At 37.3% G+C, this 22,300-nt stretch overlaps 1 protein-coding gene across 2 annotated transcripts in view; it reads right to left on the reverse strand.

Annotated features, from left to right (window-relative positions):
• Positions 1-22,300, reverse strand: part of LOC114455025 (dedicator of cytokinesis protein 9-like) — a 92,729-nt gene that overhangs the window by 69,918 nt on the left and 511 nt on the right. The window lies entirely within an intron of this gene.

The following is a 22,300-nucleotide window of genomic DNA, read 5'->3' on the forward strand; positions in this document are numbered from 1 at the left end:
TAATGCTAGCGCAATGCTAATGCTAGCGCAATGTTAATGTTAGCACAATGCTAATGTTAGCGCAACGCTTATACTAGCACAATGCTAATGTTGGCGAAATGCAAATGTTAGCGCAATGCTATTGCTAACACAATGTTAACGCTGACGCTAACGCAATGCTAACTTTTTCAAACTTTTTCAACCTTTTCAAACTTTTTCAACCCATTTTAACCTTTTTCAACCTTTTTCATACTTTTTCAATCTTTTTCAACCTTTAAAGCGTTTTTTGCTAAGTTATTACAACGTTAAGGCTATTGCTAGGTTAATGCTATGCTAATGTAGTGCGACGCGGGCCAGCACATGCATCCTCACTTGCATTTTCTTCAGGAAATGCAAAAATTCTAGTTATCTTTGCACTACCTTTTTTTTCCCTTCCTTTTTCTGCTGTTCACACTTTTTTACGAGAGGTGCTATTTTTTTTAATTTCGTCGTGCTTCTAAAGAGTAACAATGACAATAAAAGAATTTCTGATTCTGATTCTGAAGTGGAGCGAAGCTCTGCTGGATAATTGAGTGAAATTCACCTGCATTCACATTATCCAACACTTTCAAAAGTCATAAGCTCTCAGATTTGTGCAACAATGTCACATGTACTTAAATAAGCAGTGTGTTGCCATAGCAGTCCCAACGTCTGCTACATGTGAACACTAGCTGTGTTTCCATTAACCTTGGAAATGCACAAAATCTAAATAGCGCAATAAAAACTGGTAATGGAAACACTTGAATTTCGAAAAAAAAAAAAAAACACTCAAAGATCGCAAAAAAAAAGGTACGCTTTCATGAGAAAGAATTTCAGACATTCCGATATTGAAATGTGTCGCAAAAGCACCATGGAAACACTTTTTCCGCAAAATACACGTCACGGAATGTGGCGTACCTGGTCACATGACCACGTCTCCCTGAGAAAACATGGCACGGTATGTGTAGACAGAAGAGGAGACCGAGACATTTCTTAGGAGGTTTGGAGCGTCCCTCTTCCTGCTGCGAAGTCTCACGGGATGAGATTTCATGGGAGTTACGAGGCTCCTCCCCAAAACAACCTTCAATAGAAACACGTTCAAAGAGCAATTATACTTTGTCGACATTTAGAAACAACGCTTTTATTTTGCAAAAATCTGTAATGGAATCCCAGCTACAGTCACTGGCCTCCAAGTAACACCACTTGTACTCAAACAGCAATTTCAAGCTGTTAATGCTGCAGTCAGTGCTGCTGGCTGGAGTCACATTAGTAACATCAAAGCATCACATGTGGACAGAGAACGCAGCAGGTTCTCACTCCCCACGAAAGACCGGACAAGCGTACAGCTCACAGGGACAAAGGTGCGCGGAGTGGAACCGAGAAAAAAAAGGGGGAGTTGGCGTCTCATCTGAAGAGCCTCAAGGGGCAAAGGTCAAGACCACAGCTGCTCATGTTTTCATGCCCATGGCCTGCAGGGATGCGTGTGTGTGTGTGTGTGTGTGTGTTGTTTTATGTGTGTCTGTCCGGTAAAGAGGTCACAATGTGGCGGACCACAGTGACATCACCCACACATCCAGCAGGACGGAGCGGATAAAACAAAGTGGCTCCCAGCTGCAGGCCTCCAGGGACTCCAACACGGAAGTGGCTGTTTCCTGCTGATGCGTGCGTAAACCCTGTCAAAACAAAGCCAGCTCTCAATGCCCACTGTCCTTCAAAGTCAGACAAAACTTCACAGAATCAAGACCAATGGTGGAACATTTCCAAAAAAGTACAAAACAAAAGTGGAAAGCCATCCGGAGGAGCAACAGAGAGTGTTTTACTTTGTTTATGAGGCATGTTAAAAGCACTGTGTGTACATTGGAATCAGTTTCTCGTGGGGTTTCATTAGAAAGCCAAGTTGTGGGTTAAGCCCAACAGTTGCACATGTGGGAGTGACACAAAGGCAGGCTTGGAATTTCAATAACCCAAATGCCTCATATTTCAGAGACCAAGTTTACTTTGCAGCGCTAAAGTAGTTGATGCAACGGAGAGCAGATAGGTCTTAAATCACTGAATCAACTGTTTGTTTCATCTGTTTCCTATTAGAACAGGAAGGTTAATATTACTTTTAAATACTACACAGATGTAATTAAACATCCACTTTTTTGGGGGCCAGCAGCTGACTCAGAGGTCGCCCTCACTGAACTAAAAATACCAACAGATAAACCTAACAGGATCACATCCCTTCCTGTCAGTATTTTTGGAGAGTTTATGACCCATTTTCCTGAATCGTTGCCATTTCAGAGAAGTTGGCGTTAGCTGTGCCAGACAGTTTTTTTTGCCAATTAAAAGATAAACTAATAAAGCCTCTGTTACATGGTTGTAAAAATACAAACAAAGTAACACAGGCTTTTTTGTTGAAGAGGTGCATCATATTTAAGAAAACAAAAGATGAAAAAGTTCCTTATCTGTTTACTGTTGACAAATATATAATTAGTTTGTAAAAACTTACATCTCAGGGTAAGAAAAAAACGTAAATATTAAGTGTATTTATCAAATAGTCTGCACATATACAAACACACTGCATACATGCCTCAGCGGCAAAAGGTCAAATACATTGGGTGTAAGAATGATTATAGTGTCACCTACAGGCAAACGTTAAAACTACACCCTAAATAACAATGGGATGAATATAATTTTCATACAACAAAAGGGACACACATGTAAACCAAAATACATTTTCTTTAAATTTATTGAATCTCTGTGTTTTTAATTTAGCAATATTTTCCGTCCCCGCGACCCTGATAAACGGGAATGAAGATGGATGGATGGAATATTTTCCGTCCCTAACTACGTAAATCTATTGTCTTATTATCAGTGTTGGGAGTAACTAGTTATTTTTGTAATATATTCCTTTTTGAAGTAACTCAGTAGCGTATCTCATTACAAAAGTGAGGAGTGGTAATATATTACTAGTTACAATTAAAGTAACTCAAGTTACATGCATATTTAATTTAAGTACATATTTGCTTTGTTTTCTCACTGTTTGCAACTATTTGAGGAAAAAAAGATTATATTTATTATAGTTAAATAAATAACTTATGGGGAACAAAAAAAGAGCTTTCTGCTCCTGAAACAGCAGAAGTATTTGAAACAAAACTTAGACCGATGTCATTCGAACACTATTAGCGTGATATAATTAGTGCTCTGGAACAAAAGTAACGTAGAGAAAAAACAGTATATTGTAATACAAATATATTACATAACGAGTATTATAAATATATTACAAGTTTAGGGTAACTTACCCAACACTGTTTATTATTACATACCTTATAGCAGTGTACCTGGTGCTGGAAAGTCAATATTCAACATGTTTTCTCATCTACGTAGTGCAACGCAGGGAGATTACAGTAGCTTCCCAAGACCAGGAATAAATAAATAAATAAATAAATAATGCCTCACAGAAACGGCTTTGACCATTTTCAATAGTGTTTCAATGTGACATCACTGGAGTCTGTATACAGGGAATACATGGTCGGATAGAGGTAGCCAGGGTCGGAGTCAATTATAATTGTCATTTTAAAAATCTGTTGCTGTCGTAATCGTAGTTAAATTGTAATTGAGATCAGATAATTGACTTTGTCATTGCCATAGAAATTCTATAAAAATTGTCAAAGATAATTTAACGCGAGACTGGGGAACCCTGTTACAGTTCTATGTACAGTTCTACACATATGTAATAAACAATTATTAAAATATGTTTCATATCAAGCTTTCCCACATTTTACCATTAAAAAATAAATAAATGAAGGGGTATACTAACACAAAAAGGCTCAGACTCCCACACCAAAAATATTAAAACCTATATTTTTATTGATTAGGAAGCCTAACAAGATAACCAATAGATTAATAAATTAGATAAATATGTGTTTTTACTGTATTTTACAGCTGATTTAGGACCTGTTATCATAAGTGATGCTTTTATTAGGTTATTTATTTCAGGCTCAGTAGATATTATTTGTAATTGAACTTTAGTAATTGAGAACATAATTGTAATTGACTTTATGAGGATAAAAATAATTGTAATTGACTTTGAGGATAAAAAATAATTGTAATTGACTTCATGAGGCTAAAAAATAATTGTAATTGATTTCATGAGGATAAAAAATAATTGTAATTGACTTTCTGAGGATAATAAATTATTGTAATTGACTTTATGAGGATAAAAAATATTGTAATTGACTTTAATATAAAATAATTGTAATTGACTTTATGAGGATAAAACAATTATTGTTAATGACTTTGAGGATAAAAAAGCTGTGTGTAGATGAAAATCCTATCTTTATTATTTCCAGTTAAAATGATTCAAAGTTGAGGACAGAAAAGTTCAAATCTATGACTAAATGTGTTTCTATGGTGATCTAAAACTAAAATATACATGTGTATTTATTATTTCTGTCTTCGTTAGTTTCTGGTGATTATCATTCAGCAAAGGGAATGTTGTAACAGCCTTTTTAGGATCAGTACACAGAGCCGAGTGTGAAGTGGATGTTAGAATGAGTGATGTCATCATCATGGCCAGGCTGGAACATGCAGTGGAAGCTGAGAGTGGGCTGAATATGAACAAGTCTGTACTGGTCTGTAATTAGGCCACCACATTAAGGAAATGGAAATAAGGTTTTGTCACTACTGATCGAGCTGAGCACACCCAGAGAATGGATTATAAAGTTCTCAGTTCACATTAAGGAATAACCTCTACCCAAAGGCAGATTCACACACCACATGTTCACAGACTGTAGGAAGAAGCTGGACTGCTCAGAGAGAACAAGCACAGGGAGAACATGCAAACTCAACACAAAGAGCTTATATACACTCTGAGATACTCAGCAGGGGCCATAAAATGTGATTGTCTGATCTGAGGGCCACATTATCAACATTCATGTCAGCATTCAGAATAATGACCAAACTGAAACAGAAAGAAACAAATACAGGTCATTTTTGCTCAAATTGTTGTATATCTTTCAGAGTGTTTTTGTGTACTTAAAATAAAACGTGTTTTGTATTTTTTTTAAATTAAAAGGAAGTTGGACTTTGAAAATGTACGTCCATATTTACGCAAATATACTTTTGTCTGATATTTTTGTATTATTTTGGTGTATTATTAATGTTTCCTGTGATTTTGTATGGTTTTTAGTGTCGTTTTGTGTATTTTTATGTCACTTTACAGCTTTTGTGTATTGCGGTTAAAATGATTAGATTGTTGTTTGTGTTTTAGTGGTTGTTACATGTGTTTCGGTAGTAAATTTTGTGTATTTTTGCTGTTTGCTTGTCATTTTGTACATTCATGTTGGGGGCAGCAAAAAATTAGACTAAGGGCCAAATGGGCCCCCAAACCGCCAGTTGACCACGTCTGCCTTAGATACACAAGGAAGGTAATTAAGAATCTAAACTGATCACACAATGTTATTGTTATTAGAGACAAACGACCCATCGGCACACCAAGCTGTTCCTTATCAATAATATTAATAAATAAAAAATATGATTTTTTTTTTTTTTAAATCAAACCAATCACAACCCAACAATACAGAGAAACAATATCCTTCTATCAACAGAAGCCAAACTTGGAGCTTTATACATAGTTTTCTGAGCGAAAACATGCTGAGATTACAGATTAACCTGATAGACCTACAGTATAGGTTAAACAGCAGGAGAGAGGATTTAATGTGAAAGTGGAGCCAAAAGCAGGTCCCACCAAACATTGAGTGTCTACAATACATGAAAATTTGAGGATTTAAAGTAATTGAATCTAAAGATGAAGGCTGAATCTGTTCTGCAGGGGGACAGGGTGGGGATCAACCTTAAGGATCAGATAATCTCACTTGGCTCTTTGTTAGTAATCAGTGGAAATCCTCTTGAGCCAGGTTCACTGAGCACTTCTGACAATCAAGGGAAGCAGAAGCTGGAGGAGGAGCTGAGTGCATGTCCGCGCACCTGCAACCTGCAACTGAAAGACTTAACGCACAAAGCTCTCCAGGGGAATGTCACAGACAGCTGCTACAGGCCTGTCATAGCAACCAGTTTACAATAGGCACTGGTTTGGTCTTTAGTCATGATACCAGGGGATATCACACTGGATTCAATATTATTTTAGGCATCAAGTAGGAAAATGTTTGATGTTTTTATAGAGCGTGCTATAATATGTAACTGATGCATTAACTTTGTTGCTGTGTGTGAATTCTGTGGCTCTGCTTTCTGCATTATAAGCTGCCACTTATGAATCGGCACTAATGAAATGCACTAGTTCATTGTTTATAGTTACATTTTCCCTTTTAAAAAAATAAATCATTTTTACTACTTTATTTTTGAATAATTCCAGCAATTTTTTCTTTGTTTTTAATCTTTTTTTTTTTTTTTTTTTAGAAAAATACGTCAAGATTTAATTTATTCAGACAAATGTTTTTCAGGAAATTTACTTTGATCTCCTGACATGTTTCGACTGACCACTGCCAGTCTTCTTCAACGGCGTCTGCTAATCGCTTTAATGTTTCCTTGACTTCTGCGTAATTTTTCACGAAATAAGACTACTTGATAAATATACTGATTATTTAGGGGTTTTTATCCTGAGATGTAATTTGTTACAAACTAATATATATTTGTTATTTATTTTTTAATATTAAATCATATTTTTTAATATTATAGTATATTTTTATATATAATATATAAAGTGCAGACTACTTGATAAATACACTGATTATTTAAGGTTTTCTTTCTAACCCTGATATGTAATTTGTTAAACTAATATATATTTGTTACTTAGTTTTTGAATATTTTTATTATATCATATTTATTTATATTATTGTAGTATATTCTTATATATAATATATAAAGTGCAGACTACTTATTTAGGGTTTTTTTCAAACCCTGAGATGTAATTTGTTAATTTGTAACTAATATATATTTGTTATTTAGTTTTGAATATTCTTTTTTACATTGTATGGAAGTAGTTTGCACATATTTGCCTTTTCTTATTTATCAGTGGCTTTACAGTCCTGATATTGACAGTGTTACTAATTAAAGTTCCTTATTTTAATTTAGTAGTTTTATATTTTAACTTTTTTTGTCTTGAATCATATTTTGGGTATTATAAAAAAATGTGTTCATGTACAGTATATACAGTATATATCCTGCGTACATCAATGTTCTTATTTCCTATACGGGTTAACAGGAGATTTTTATTGTTAAAACCTGAAAATGTGGCTTTGTTCTTGTCACACAGTGATAATGAATTACTAATTTACTGCTCTCTCCCTAATGTAGGAAACGACCAGGCCTCAGTGCGTCGTTTCCTTCCTGATAGGAAACAATGCACTGTTCTCGCTCAACTGGAAAAATCAATAGTTAAAAAATCCTTTTTTTTTTTTTCAAACAAATTAAAGCACGACAGTCGATCAAGACAAATCATATTATTTGCTTCTCTACATTTTCAACATTTAACCTCCCTTGATGAGGATATTGGAAGCAGAAGGAGTTGCGTAGCTATAGTGACTAATACTGTTTAGACGTTGTGAGACAATTTGAGCCTCAAAGCTCGAAAAAAAAACAAAAAAACAATGTAAATCTACAAAACAAAAATTGTGCAATATCTCCACAAAAGCGCAGCTCATCATGGCGTTGGTTAACAACAGTTCTACATGTGGTTCTGTGAGTGGGGAATGTTGTTGACCTTAAATGACTCTAAAGTAAGCTTAAGAGACCAATCAGGGACACTGAGCTGTTTATGTGCACACTGAAGGTGGGGGTGTGATCCTGCACGTTTACAGTTTAATACACTTTCAGCTGAAAAAGTGCCTATGTGATCAGTCACAGGCCATCAGGCACCATAAACACCACAAAGCTAACTTTATTTATACGTCCAAGCAGAAAAACGCTGCCACAACAATGTGCACACTCACTGAAACCCAGCCAACTAATACTAAGCACACAGAAAACAAACAATAGCAGAGCTTGGAGACCAGAAAAAACTCTACACACTGCATCAAGGTCACATGATTTCCCACCGAGTGAGACTTGGGATTAAATATACAAACTAATGTGTTGATGTCGTACTCAGCTGCTCCGATATGTCACTGTAGCAAACAGAGTTCTTTTATTGGTTAACGTATCAAACACACTTATTTGACCCCTTTCTGGGTTTTTGTTTAAATCTAAAGACTCCATAGCAGACTGCATGTCTAAAATAAACTGTAACTAAATGACTACAAGGTTAGATAGCAGGCAGATTAATGGGGCACTAAAGTCATAAATTAGATCAAACAATTCATTACTTGATTATTATCATGTCTTGACTTGCTTATGTGTGTTGACAATGGCCTTAATGCCTTTAGGACTTAAAATGCTTTTTATTTGGGCAAACTAGTAGTTCCACTTATGGCTCATTTCCATTGGCGGTACCGGCTCTACACTCCTAATACTGTTTTTCTGGAGCGTTTCCATTGAGCACCAACCTGACGCAAAACTGCCAGACTCCACAGATTGCACTTTTATTGCTGCCATCCTCACAAGATCGCGAACAAAAATCAATGGCGGCCAAATGCTTCCTCTCTGTGTGTGAGTTGATGACTCTACGCTGTAATGATTCTCTGAACCAATCAGTGTCTGCTTTGAACCTGCGTCACACTTTCAGACCGGAGGGCTGATTTTGTTTTTGGAACCTCAACAAAGGAGGTACCGTACACACACACACATACACACAAACAGCACCAGGTACCACGGAGGAGGTGCTTTTTTTCCAGTGGAAACTGAAAACGCACAAAAAGAGTAGAGCGGAGCTGATAGAGCCGATACCGCCAGTGGAAACGCAACATTACAGCCTAACTGGTGGCACAGAAGTCAGAACTGGTCCATCAACCAACAATTATCCAGCCTGTTTCTCAACTTCCCATAATATTTATTAAATAATTTAATAGCTACTGAAATATACTGTTCGTACAGTCATTCACATACTGCTGCTGTCTACAAGTAGCTAGATTATTAATATAAATACATAGATGTGCCATTGCCTGCCTCAGCCCGTATCAGCCATAGATACAAGTATGTTTTCATATTAATGACTAACTCTTATGGAAACTTGACAAGATCAAAAGAAAAGCGACATAAAGTAGACAATGAAAATAGAAAGTGTGTACACAGGTTGCAACATGCCATGGAAAGTGCTACTATACAGATACAGTATGTGTTTTAGTTAATAAAAGTATCTCATTGGTGGCCACAACACATCATTACACAGCACTGTGTATACATTGATGTGGTTTACAACAAGTCTGCAGAGTGATCGACACCAATGCCTCAATAATGTACTGGTTAGGCCACTGTTAAGATCTGCTCTGTGAGTAAAAATAGAATATGCAGAGTTTACGACGTGGTGACAGATGGCAAATTGAAAGAATAATTTTAACACTGATTACAACAGTTGCAAAAAGGCAGGATGTGCATTAGTGAGAGGTTCTGTTCACTTCCCATCTCTCCCTTTGTCTGTTAATCCTTTCAGATTCAGCACACACACACAGACAGACACACAGACACACACAAAGCAGATTTTTTTGTTACTTAGTCACAGACAAACTAATTCAGTTGTAGATATCTCCAAAATAATACAAACATTCAATGAAACTCCACAATATTATCAGGGCCACATTTTCCCCACGTTTATATCACATGATAGCAGTCATTTTAAACCTCAAATTGTTAAAAGAACTCTCAATTTTTTTTTTTTTTTTCAAATTATTCCACAAAATTTCTCCAAATGACAAAAATGTCCAAAGAATATATAAAAAAAATGTAGAGTGAAGATCCTGTCACTTATTGCTTTGACATTATCAGTGCTGGAGATATTTTATAATTTATTTATACGTGAAGTGCAAACTAGAACACAATAATATTAAATCACTCCTTTTCCTGCCTAAAATATGTGTATTGTAGAGTTTTCTTGGCCCGGGAGAAAATATAGTTGAATAGCCCTGGTATATAAACTGCTGTCCCATCTGGAGCCTGAAAATGAAATGTACTTGGATGCCTCTTCTGTTTTTTGTGTACATTTGTGTAGCAGTGATGGATGAATGGTTGAAAGGATTATTGGATGGATGATTGATTGATCACAATTTAAAAATGAAAACAACCCTAAAGCTTTTTTTTGTTGTTTTTTTCCATCTTCTTGATGCCAAATCCATGTGTGAATAGAAAGGTAGAATGCATCCCCGCCTCCCTGTTCTGATCTCTGATCTTTGTTGCAGGCCGTGCCCCCCACCCATCCTTCTGGCCCACAGCGTGTCACAGTGAGGAATGCCAGCTATGCAGTCGGCCTGGTGAAAGTTATTAGTTTATTCCCCTCTGGCTGCGTCAGGTCCCATCCACACTGTTCGTTCACAAACCAATCAGAGCAAACGCTGACAGACCTCCGGAGATTTCAGACTTGGTTAAATGAAACGGACAACCTGCAGCGTGGGAAAGATGTGAGCACGCTTTACCCTTTTGGCTTCACCTAATTAAACTAAAGTAACAGTGCTTTTAGACCCCACCCGAGATGTTTGAGGGATTTTCCCCCGGCTGAACGATAACATCAGCAACAGCTCGGAACGCTTCCCATCCTCACGTCACATCATAGCTGCACAAACAAAACGAAAGACTTTTAAAATAATTCCTCCGATGCACTCAAACTGTAAACAGCAAGACGATTATTTTGAATAATAGATCATACAGAGACTGGTAGCAGCTGTAACACAGTGTGGATAATTGTGCACTAATCCATGAACCCCCATCTCTTGGTGAACATATTCAATCAATACTGGTACAGACATTTTAGGAAGTCTTAAATTTGGTGTTTGCCTTAAACTCTTTCTATACTGAAAACCACACAATTCCAATTAAGCCTAAATGGTAATAGTCCAATATATGTATTTAAATGGAAGGAACAAAATAATGTGATTGATTTCAGTAAAAAAAAAAACCTACAAAATATCACTTTTTAGGGTTAAACGTTAATAAATGTATGATTCATATCTCTTTGCTTGCATCAGTAGTCTCCTTGCATCGTTTTCTTTCCCTTCATGCATAATTAATAGGAGTGACGTGGAATGATGGAGCAAAAGCCAAAGAATGAAGACAAGTTGCTCAGATGTCCAACTTAAATCCCTCTAATGGTTTGAGCTAACAAATAGGAGCATCGTCTACAACAGTGTTTCTCAAATGGGGGTCTGTGTACCCCCTAAGGATACGTGATGGCACTACACGGGTACTTGAGAGAAAGTAAGTGGAAAATTAATAAATAACGTCAGTCTTGGTCTCAACCCAGGTGTGAGATGACTAGAAATGATTAAAAACATTATAGAAATAAATCTATTCAAGAGCCACTAAATCAGTGTTTTTCAACCTTTGGGTCGGGAACCCATGTGGGTTCACTTGGAGTTTAAATAGGGTCGCCTGAAATTTCTGAAAAATATATATACATTTTTGTCTTTTTTTATTTATTCTTCTTATTTTTTTTAAAGAAAACAACACAATCTTAAACAAATGTATTTCTATAATTTCACTTTTTGAAATATAAATCTAGTTCAACCGAAATGCAGTAAAAAAATATACATATCTGAGCTCTTTTCTAGAAAAAAATGTCTATTCGTACAGTTGCCGTAGGGACAACCATCGGTGGTGCTATTGATACGTTTACTGAAGTACACGTACGTAGCGTCTTAGGGTTAGGTAAAGGTTTCCGGTTAGGTTTAGTCTTAGTCACGTGACCTAAACTGGCCAATGAGGGGCGCTGCGTACGGATAGAATGTTGGTTTATTGATACAGCAACCTTACATATAGCCACTGCCAATTGAAAAAGGGGTCACAATCTCAAAAAGGTTAGAAACCACTGCACTAAATACTGTTTCTTTCCACGTATTTATGTGTAACTCATTCATTCCATCATTTAATATGTTCTATATTTGTTTTTAAATAGTTTTCGGAGCAAAATGTTGTAGTCGGACAAATGTTGTAGTCGGACAAAGTAAGAGCTACTGTCTACTCACACTGTACAAATAAGGTAAGAGAGAGACATTATCTCTACAGGCCAATGAAAAGAAGCTAAATGAGAAAATGCAGAGTAAGAACAAACACACATTCTTGAAACAACATGTGCTGACCATTACTCTCCTCTTTCTAGACATTTCCTCCTCGGTGTCGTGGGTGTAGTTCAGGCTCTAGCCAGGGGTGCTGTGCTACTTAATCCAATGAGCTTAATCTGTAAACCAGTGCACGTGTGCAGAGCAACAATTTGGCCTCTGGGACTTGAGGGTTTTAACACGTGGTCAGCTGCTTGAACAAAAAAAAAAAAAAAAGATAAACTGGTGATTGAGGCAAAGCTGCGGACACCCACTGGTGAAGTGTTTCTCTTATTCATGCAGCGCTGTGTGGGCGGGGCCATGTAGAGATGGATTGTAATGGTCCCATTCATTGGACTGTTGGGAACAACCAGAGGCAAATGAAGACTCTGTTATAAGGTCATAATGAAGGTGGGCTCAACAATGTGGCATCTTCTTAAAAGTATAAATAACATAAATGTTAGTTTATGATGATAAAAGTTTTATGGCAATCCATCACAAGCTAAAGATTAGTTTTAAAAATGGGGTTCAGGCACACCGTGGGGTCTACGAGCCCAACATGGGGGCTATTTGCTGTAAAATGTAGAATAGAATTTAAAATTCTCCTGTTAACATAAAGAGCAAACAAGCTCCAGTATCTTAAAGACTTGTGAGTTAACTCTGTGTTTTCCATAGGAAAATTAAAAAACATGAATTGTATATAAGCGCAATAGGGTAACTTTAACCCTTTATATCTAATACTTTAATATTCAGAGCTGTATCTATTTTTTTTAGTATTTTACAGATAATACAAAAATAAATGTTAGAGAAGTTTGATATTAGCTTTTTACCACTATCCCATATGCAGATATTGTCCAACACTTAATTTCCAATTTCCGATAGTGATCGATATCGATGTATTAACAGTAGGGATGTCCCGATACAACTTTTTCACTTCCGATATGATACCAATATTGCAGCCTTGCATATCGGCCAATACCAATATTGATGCGATACGATATCAGCACAAATCATACATACTTTTATTACGTATTTTGTGGAATGTTAGAAAAGGCTTGATCAAGTGATCAAGTCACTCAAACAGAGAACAACAGTCAGCAACAGTAGGTTACTTTGTTGGAGTGTGAACCACAGTCACCTATGGATAGAAGTGCTGGAGCTTATATCGGTGATTTTAGATGCAGTCCGATAAAATCCGATATTCGTTTTATGGCTAATAGCGAACCAGTATCCGATATCAATATCAGATCGGGACACCTAATACACAGATCCCCCTACCCGCCAATCTCATTTTAAATCACATTCTATACAGTACAATAAAAGGTTGTTAACCCTACTTTTAATATGATGTATTTTACATAAAACAATCTGTACAAAATGAAACAAATTCCACTTTAGTAATGGAAAAATTCCAATATTTATTTCCACATATTGGTGTATCAATATCAGTGGAAAAACTGATACCAATGTCAACCAATATTACATTTTAAGGCAAATATCGACCGATGATACTGCTCATCACAAGTAGGTGAAAACCACTCTTTCTTTCTTATCATTTCAACTCAGTTCCTTATTAGATCAGAGATGATGATATTAGACTTGATTACTGTGGAAAGGGAAATCGATTAAGCACAGAAAACATTAAATATAGGAACCCTAATGAGCAGCAGGAAGGAGGAAAAGCCAAACCTGATTGCTAAACACTGATGAACATTTGCAATCGTGTCTCCATGGCAGGAAGTGCGTCTCCAGTCTTGACACAGAGATGTGAGCAGTAGTTTGAAATGCACAGAAGAACCTGAAAGGCAGCGTTAGAGACAAAATCCCATGACTGCGAGAACCCAGCAGCGCTATTCTTCCACGCTAATCTCCTTTAGGTTGGATAACAGCAGTGAAATTAAACAAACTGTTGCAATTGTTGTGGGAACGCTCCAACCTTCATCCAAACAAACCTCAGAAGCATGCAACGACTTAACAAATGCTTCAAATAAGGAACTTCAGGAACAGGAAAGCATTATGCTTTATGAATACTGCAGGAGGCTTTAGAGACTTTAAAGACATGGAGTATAACAACAGTGTAAAACATTTCCCAGAGCACTGTCAGGCACTTGCTAACAGGAAAGCACCCACCCGTTATGCTCTTCAACACATTCTCTGTTATGGTAACCTCTCCTGTTCTCCACAACAGCTCTGCTCTATCAGGCAGAACGCTCGGTCAGAGTGGGCGGTTCAACTCCGAGCCATGCCCAGGACACAGGAAGCAGCTCTGTCTGGGTAAAGACCGGCCGCTGCTCTCTCACACAGCGATGAAGGACAAACCGTTTCAGGTACTTCCTCTCAAAGCAGGATGGAAACTGGCACTGCAGAGTCACATTGGTTTTAAGTCATTGTTGAAGACCTCACGAAGAACAGAAAACACCACGATGGCTGTGTTTCAATAATCAAAGAGTATCAACCATTCACTGAAAGCTTTTTAAAGGCTGCCTGTTGGACAAAGAGCACAAATTTACGGTTTTTGCGAGTATTAAAAAATACAAACGTGGGTTAAAAAGTAAGAGTTGCATAATTAGACTTATTGATGCTGGTTCATACTAAAAAAGACTAATACAGTATATTTCTATTCAATATTATTTTCTTTAAAAACAAGTTCATTATTATTAAATATTGTTGTTCAGAGCCACTCACACATTTTTTGGTAATACTTTACTTAAAGGTTTATACATAAAGCTGACATTACGCTGTCATTGGCATGCACAAGGTGTCATGAAGGCAGTCATTAAGTGTCATTGGCTAAATTATGACACCTTTGGAGCTATGTTGTCATTTTTTGGGTTAAGTGGAAGGATCTAGAGGGGTTAGGTAGGGTTGGGGTTCGGGGTTTGGGTGATGAGCGACACTTAAAGCTGCTATTCGGAGTTTCTGAGAAACGTCTGGATGTCCCGCCCTAAACAGCCTCACTTCCTCCCACTGCCTCTACCAATCTACCAGAAGCCACACCTCTACTTTTTCGCACTCGCATCGCATAACATAACAAGGTCGCAACGTGTTGCATTGATATAGGTCTATGAGTCAGGTAAGAGCCAAAGTCATATTTACCTGTTTGCTGTTGTGACGCGCGACCTTGTTTTAGTGCACAGTTCTGCATTCACTTTGATTGACAGTCTTAAAAACAGGAAGTCAAAGCCTATTGGCTGGACGATCATGGAGATTGTTTCTATTTGTATAGGGGTCTATAGGACGAAGGCGGGACTTATATACATTAATGTGTATGAATGACCACCAGCAGTAGACCACAGTAAAAGACTATTTAGGTATTTTTTCACATTTCAAAAGAATGATACATAAACATAGATTTCTCAGAAACTATGGATATCAGCTTTAATGACAGCCTTCATGACACTGTATTCATGCTAATGATAAATGTCTTGTCATAATAATGACAGTATAATGTCAGCCTTTATGTATAAAACTTCAAGTAAAGTGTCCAACTATATACATTCATTTAGTTCATTAATTAGTTAAAACCCTTTTGCTTCTCTGTCACAGTCTAAACAGTGATGGTTTAAAACTCTCTGTCCAATAGAACACAAAGTCTGAAATAGGTAATTTACATTGAAACCTAGTGTATGCATATCAACAAGAGCTTAATAAAGAAATAGAGAAGAAAGAATAAATATGAGTGATGTTGATTGGTTTTCATCATTGATCAATGCTTATTACCAGTAATTACGGCCCCAGGATATTAGATATTATCCATACATCCATCTTCAAACCCACTTGCTCCTGTTTAACAGGGCCGCGGAGGTCTGCCGGTGCCAATCTCCGGCTCTCATTGGGCGATGGGCGGGGGTACACCCTGGACAGGGCGCCAGTCCATCGCAGGGCAACACAGACAACCACTCACTTTCATTCACTCCTATGGGCAATTTTAGAGACCCCAATCAACCTTACAGTCATGTTTTTGGATTGTGGGAGGAAGCCGGAGTACCCGAAGGAAACCCACGCAGCACGTCGAGAACATGCAAACTCCACACAGAAAGGACCCAGGTGTCCACCCCAGGGCTTGAACCCAGAATATTAGATATTATAATCTGTGTTAATCTTAAAAATTGACTTTTTCTGGACCTCCAAGCAAAAGTTGAAAATAGGTTCCTTGGGGTGACTTAACAACAAAATAAAATGTATTCCCTTTTCTTTTATCAAAGCTATCAATTGACTAATGCATGTGATAATGCCTGGGTGAAAGCAGGGTTTTTGCCTCATGTAGAAGACGTGTTGAAAAATGACGATTTTTCTCATTCAAAATAGTTTCATTGTTAGAAAAATCTAGATTTTTGTGTGCAGTTTAGTTGCAAAGTTAAATTCTGCCCAGGTTTTTTTTTTTTTTTTTTTTTTTTAAATAGAAGTTGGCTCATTGATGAAGACTGATGGTTTTAATAGTGAGGTTGAGCGAAGAAGTCTCCTAATTGAATAACTGCTGAGTAACGTAGCCCCATGCATTAGTGACTATACTGAGCTCTCCCATCTTTACTTCACTGGGTGTTTTTTTTTACACACTTTTATGTTACAACCAACGGGCCTCATCATAACAGAAGATAGAGGGTCAAACAGCTTAAAGGCCTTACACTGGTATACTTGTAATCCTCTGACTCGCTCAAAAAACTTCATCCAAAAGCTCACTTTTCAAATCTGAATTCTTCTCGATGAAACCAGCGGGCAAATAATTGAGGAGGATTTCCAAACTCAAGCGTCTTTACATGACAGAACAAGACATTATCATGGAAAAGAAGAAAATTCTCCCACACTGGGGATATTTGATGATAGCCCAGAGAGTAAACGCCCAGTTAGAGCATTTCTGGGATTCCCACATCTAAGAAAATTCCAGAGGGGAGTTTCAAGCAGACACAGGAGTAAAGGTGAGCAGGCGTGGCTGATAGGGTCAAGAAAAGGAAACAAAAAGTAGTTAGAATGTGTCATGTAAAGCAGGCGGATGTGCTGTTGCTTTATTAGATGCACTAAACACTGATAAGGCACGGACTAAATGTGTTTACTTAAAACCAACACAATCTAAAGGACGACTTGTTATAGGATTAGATTTATTGTCATTGAGATGAGATAATACAATCACAGAAAATGAAATGCTTGAGACAACTTCTAGCTTAGAATATAAGGTCAGAAAATCCCTCCATCCATCCATCCATCTATCATCCCTCTATCCATCATCCATCTTTACTAAACATCCATCCTAGCCAACAAGGAGATTGAGGCGGGGTACACATCAGACAGGTTACCCTTCTATTGCAAAGCCGACACACACAGAGACAGACAATAACACATTTCCTCACAAGGTCAAGTTAAAGACTACTAACCTAACAAAGATGTTTTTGACTCTGGGAAAAAAAACTGGAGTGCCCAGAAGAACCCAATAAACAATCGGTGAGAACATGCAAAACTATTTAAAAAGCATTCTGGGTGGCAACAGTTTTGGTTTCTGGAATACAAACCATCTGACTAGAATGTAGCTTAATTTGAGTCAAATTCTAGTCATGAGGACTACTCCAGCTATAGCCTAGTTCTAGTCAACTGGATGACAATAACATTTTGGTCGACTAAATCTGTTACACATATAATTAACAAAAACATAAAGCAAAATATTAAGAGTTTATGCATTTTTTAAAGCTTTAATTACCATTTATCAACCTGATATGGGTTGGTATTAGGGCTTGTCCTGCCTTCCACATAATAAAAGTAGTTTTGATTGGATACCTTCCAAAAACAGGCCAATTTATCCTTCTCCACCAACTGCAGCACTTCATTGGCATTACTGGTTCAGCTTTCTAGTGGTTTACATCCTACCTAGATTCCAATACATATCCTACTGCACATCCCACACCGTCCCAGTAATCCCTCAAGGCTTGGTGCTTGGTCTCCTCTTCCTCTCGACATGTTACCCCTCAGAAACATAATTTGCCACCATGGACTCCAGTTTCATTGCTATGACACACAACTCTACCTATAAATGGAAACAATCACCCTAGCACAGTCTCCCCCCTAACAAACTGCCTCTCTGCAATTCAATCATGGATGAGTACCAACTTTCTCAAACTCAACGGCAATAAAACTGAAATTATAATTGTTGGTCCCAAATTGCTCCTCCCTGTCAATGGCCACACAATCACTCCCTCCCAACAGATCAGAATTCTCGGATTCATCTTTGACCCCACGATCTCCTCCCTGTCTTAGTTCCACCCTCTCAAAATCTGAATAATGCCTTCATCTCCTCCAGACTTGACTAACGCACTAGCCTCCTTTATGGTCTTCCTTTCAATCACCTACAAAAACTCCAACATATACAGAACTTGGTAGCCCAGCTACTCACCCACACCCGCTCCAGAGACTACATCACCCCTGTGCTCCAACAACTTTACTGGCTCTCGATAAAACAGCACATCTGCCTCAAATTCCTTCTTATCACCTACAAATCCCTTAATAACCTGCCCCCACCCCATACCTCTCTGACCTTCTGTAGGACTACCACCTTGCCCCTCCCACTGCCTCTGGTCTTCTGACTCCAACCTCCTCACTCCCATCACCGTACCTTGGGGCACAGGGCCTTCACCCAACCTGTGGAAGTGTCTTCTCCCAAACATCCGTCACCACATTCATTCAAACAACAGTTAAACCTACGTCTTCAAACTTGCATTTAACATCACACCTGCTCTTTCTCTCTCCTTTGTAAAGCACTGAGTTTTTTCAAAAAGCTTTGAAAAAATTTGACGTATTATTATAAAAGAAACTTACTTGTGATTGGATTTAATTTTCATTCCATGTGAACATTATAGTTTAGGTTTTTTGGTTGAGGAAAAATAATATATTTTGATTTAGTTTTTGTTCACAGTTTTTTTTTTAAAATTAGTCATAGTCTAGTTAGTCATGACAAAATATGACAAAAACTTTCAGACTATTTGAATCCAAAAAATGTGTTATCTTTCAATATAAACTGAAAGATGGGGAATATATTCCTACTTCTTAGAAATGTCCTATTTTGCTATAATTTTCTTTTCATTTTTCCACCATTTCGATGTTTTCAACCACAATGTTTCGATGTTGATCACATTCTAACGCCTTAGAAAAGTTACTGTGCACTTATATACTGTATCACCAACATCGTGAGCTGTAACATGAGCTGTATGTGAGCAGCATGAGTTCATGTACGGCTAATGCTAACATTGTCCCAAAAGGACACCAATGCAGTGAACAGCAGAGTCATGCAGGCAGTGGGAACGCTGGTTCTGTGCGTCTATAACTCCATTAGTTGGCAGTGCAGTTAGGACTATTGATTAGAATTATGTAACTGCCTCTCCTGCTGCTTTATGCACCAACTAAACAATCAGTGATCCTATAGGCTGAAATGATACAATACATGACCTTGGCAGTAACTAGGTGCAACATTACCCAAACAAACATGGAGGTGATGACAGCCATCATGGAGCTAAGGGCGCGTTAAACATGTTTGACGTTTGAAGAAAACAGAGAAAGTTCAACTAAAGTCGAACTGTTAACTCCGATTAGAGCGATACTGTAATAAGAGAAATGAAATCAGTGCACGGACTTTGGATAAGATTGTAAAAAAATAACATGAACATCTTAACAAGGAACACCGCGCTGGTATAGAATGCAAGACAACAGCCACAATCTGTCCTTTATGTCGCTGGAACAGATCCCTTTCTTCCTGCTGTGGTATTTACATGTTTCATGGAGGAATTCATTACATTCTGCGTGGAACGCCGTTCTGTGTGCAGTCACATTCTTGACCCACTGAGAAGCTTTTGCAAACACACAGCTGATACACACACACACACAGGGACGAGGGCTAAAGGACGGCCAAAGGTTGACACATCTTACATGTTTCTATCACAATGAATGAAACTGTACGCACCAGGGATTTCAGTTCAGCTCAACTCTAAAGCTATTCTACTTTGATTTACAATGACTATGAATGTTTTGTTTAATCAATATGTAAACTTTTAGAGCTTTTCCCAACCTTACAGCACTCCTTAATCATGCAGATTTCCCAACATGCATTGTATCCATCCCGCTCTCCTCCCACAGGCGCCTCTGGCGTAGCACCAGAATAAGAATGAATAAATAATATAAAGGTGTGGTTGGAGGTCTTGGATCCTGACTCAGGATTCCATTTCCCTGACGGACGGCCTACACGGTGTCCGTTTCGGTTGCCTAGCAACTTTTTCCAGGAAAGCGGCAAACAACGCAACTCAGCACTAACAAGTTAAAGCATTCGGAGGATGACAAGAGAGGCAAAGTTTTTCTCCTCTGTGGAAAGATGATACCCAGGAAGGATCCTCGTCCCCCAGATGTTGTCCAACAAAGTGGAGGCTTAAACTCGCCATCCTGTCACTGTCACTTTGTAACTGAAGCCTGGTGCTTTCCTCACTGAGAAGGTGTTATGTCATCTCAGCGTATCCCAGAGACAAGTGAGTCACACGCACACGCACACACGCACGCACAAAATAAAGCCTAGAACAGAGATGGGAGACTTTTTTCACAGAGCAGCCACAAACTGTGATTGTCTGATCTGAGGACAACATTATAACGATTTATGTCAGATTTTAGAATAATGAAAAATCTGAGCATTAATACAGGAAGGAACAAAGTGTTTGATTTTGTTTGATTTTGTTTTTGAGTCAATTTGAGTATTTATGTCATTGTTTTATTTACCTTTGTTATTTTTGTAATCTTATGTGTTTTAGACCAATTTTGTTCTAGTTTTTTGTGCAGTTTCAGTTATCTTGTGCAACTTTTGGTAAATTGTGTGTATTTCTGTTGTCAATTTATTTATTTGTGTTATTTTTGTATATTTCTGTCAACCTGTTGTGTTTCTCTATATTTTTGTAAGTTTTTTTTTTATTTTAGTCATTCTATTTTCATTGTCATTTTTGTAGATTTCTCAGGTATTTCTGCATATCTTCAGCCATCTTGTCTGTTTTTGGATAATTTTAGTGTATTTCTTTTTTGTGCATTTCTTTTAATATACATATTTCTCAGATGATTTTTGTTGTATATTTCTGTAAATTTCAATGATGTTTTTGTTTGTTTTGTTACTTTTTTCATTCACATCAGGGGTCACACAAAGTTAGACCGAGGGCCGCATGTGGCCCCCGAGCCACTTGTTGAACAAGACTGGTCTAAAAAGTAATAAACATAGGATGAATTCAAAATCCTGAATATAGCATATCAACAAATACACACTAACCAGCCATGACATTATGATCAATAACAGGTAAAAATGTCTGATTATGGTGGAAAATCACTAAAAACTTTAATATATTTTCCTTGAAACTTTGTTTGAGTTCATTCCATCTTGATACTAACCTTAGTTCGTATATATGAATAGCACAACACACAAATAAAATAAAAAATAAAATTGGAAACTAATATATGGAAAAAATGTTCTAAAATTGCTACATTTTACAGTTCAATGTGCATCCATTTTTCTTCTATGCTCCCATTTTTCTGATCATTTTAAGATTCTGAAACTGGTATGATTCCAGTGTATAGCCCATGTTTAGTCAGCCTATTCCAAGAGTTATTGTAATTTCATACCTAATAAGGGTGTAGGAAAATATCTATTCGGCGATATATCACAATATTTCACATATTGGTCACATTTACAGATTTATTTTTTTTTAAAATGAACTTAGAATCAGAATCTGTTGTCGAAGCAAAAGTGAAACTTTTTTGAAAACATTTATTTGACTGTTTTATAAACAAACCACTTGTTTTTGATATTGGTACATGAATTACAGTTAGCATTACCTAGTTCTCAAAATTAAAAAGAATATTAAATAAATTGTATTTAATACCATTTTGTTCTTGTAAAAGTGACATTTGTAATTATGGATATTGCGATGTATATTGTGGCAGGCAAATCGTGAAATGTATTGTATTGTCACATTCATGGCCATGCTCACCCCTATTACCCCACAACCTCCATCCATGGTGAGATGTTTTTCTCATAGTTTCTATTTTGAAAATGAAAAGTCCTTGTTATTATAGGCACTTTCTGTACCACAGTCATTCACCACAAGTCACATACATTTCCAGCCTGGTTTGACACACACACACACACACACACACACACACGCCCAGTGGGTCTGCAGTCA

This window comes from Gouania willdenowi, chromosome 21 (genome assembly GCF_900634775.1).
Source record: "Gouania willdenowi chromosome 21, fGouWil2.1, whole genome shotgun sequence".
NCBI classification, from domain to species: Eukaryota; Metazoa; Chordata; class Actinopteri; order Blenniiformes; family Gobiesocidae; genus Gouania; species Gouania willdenowi.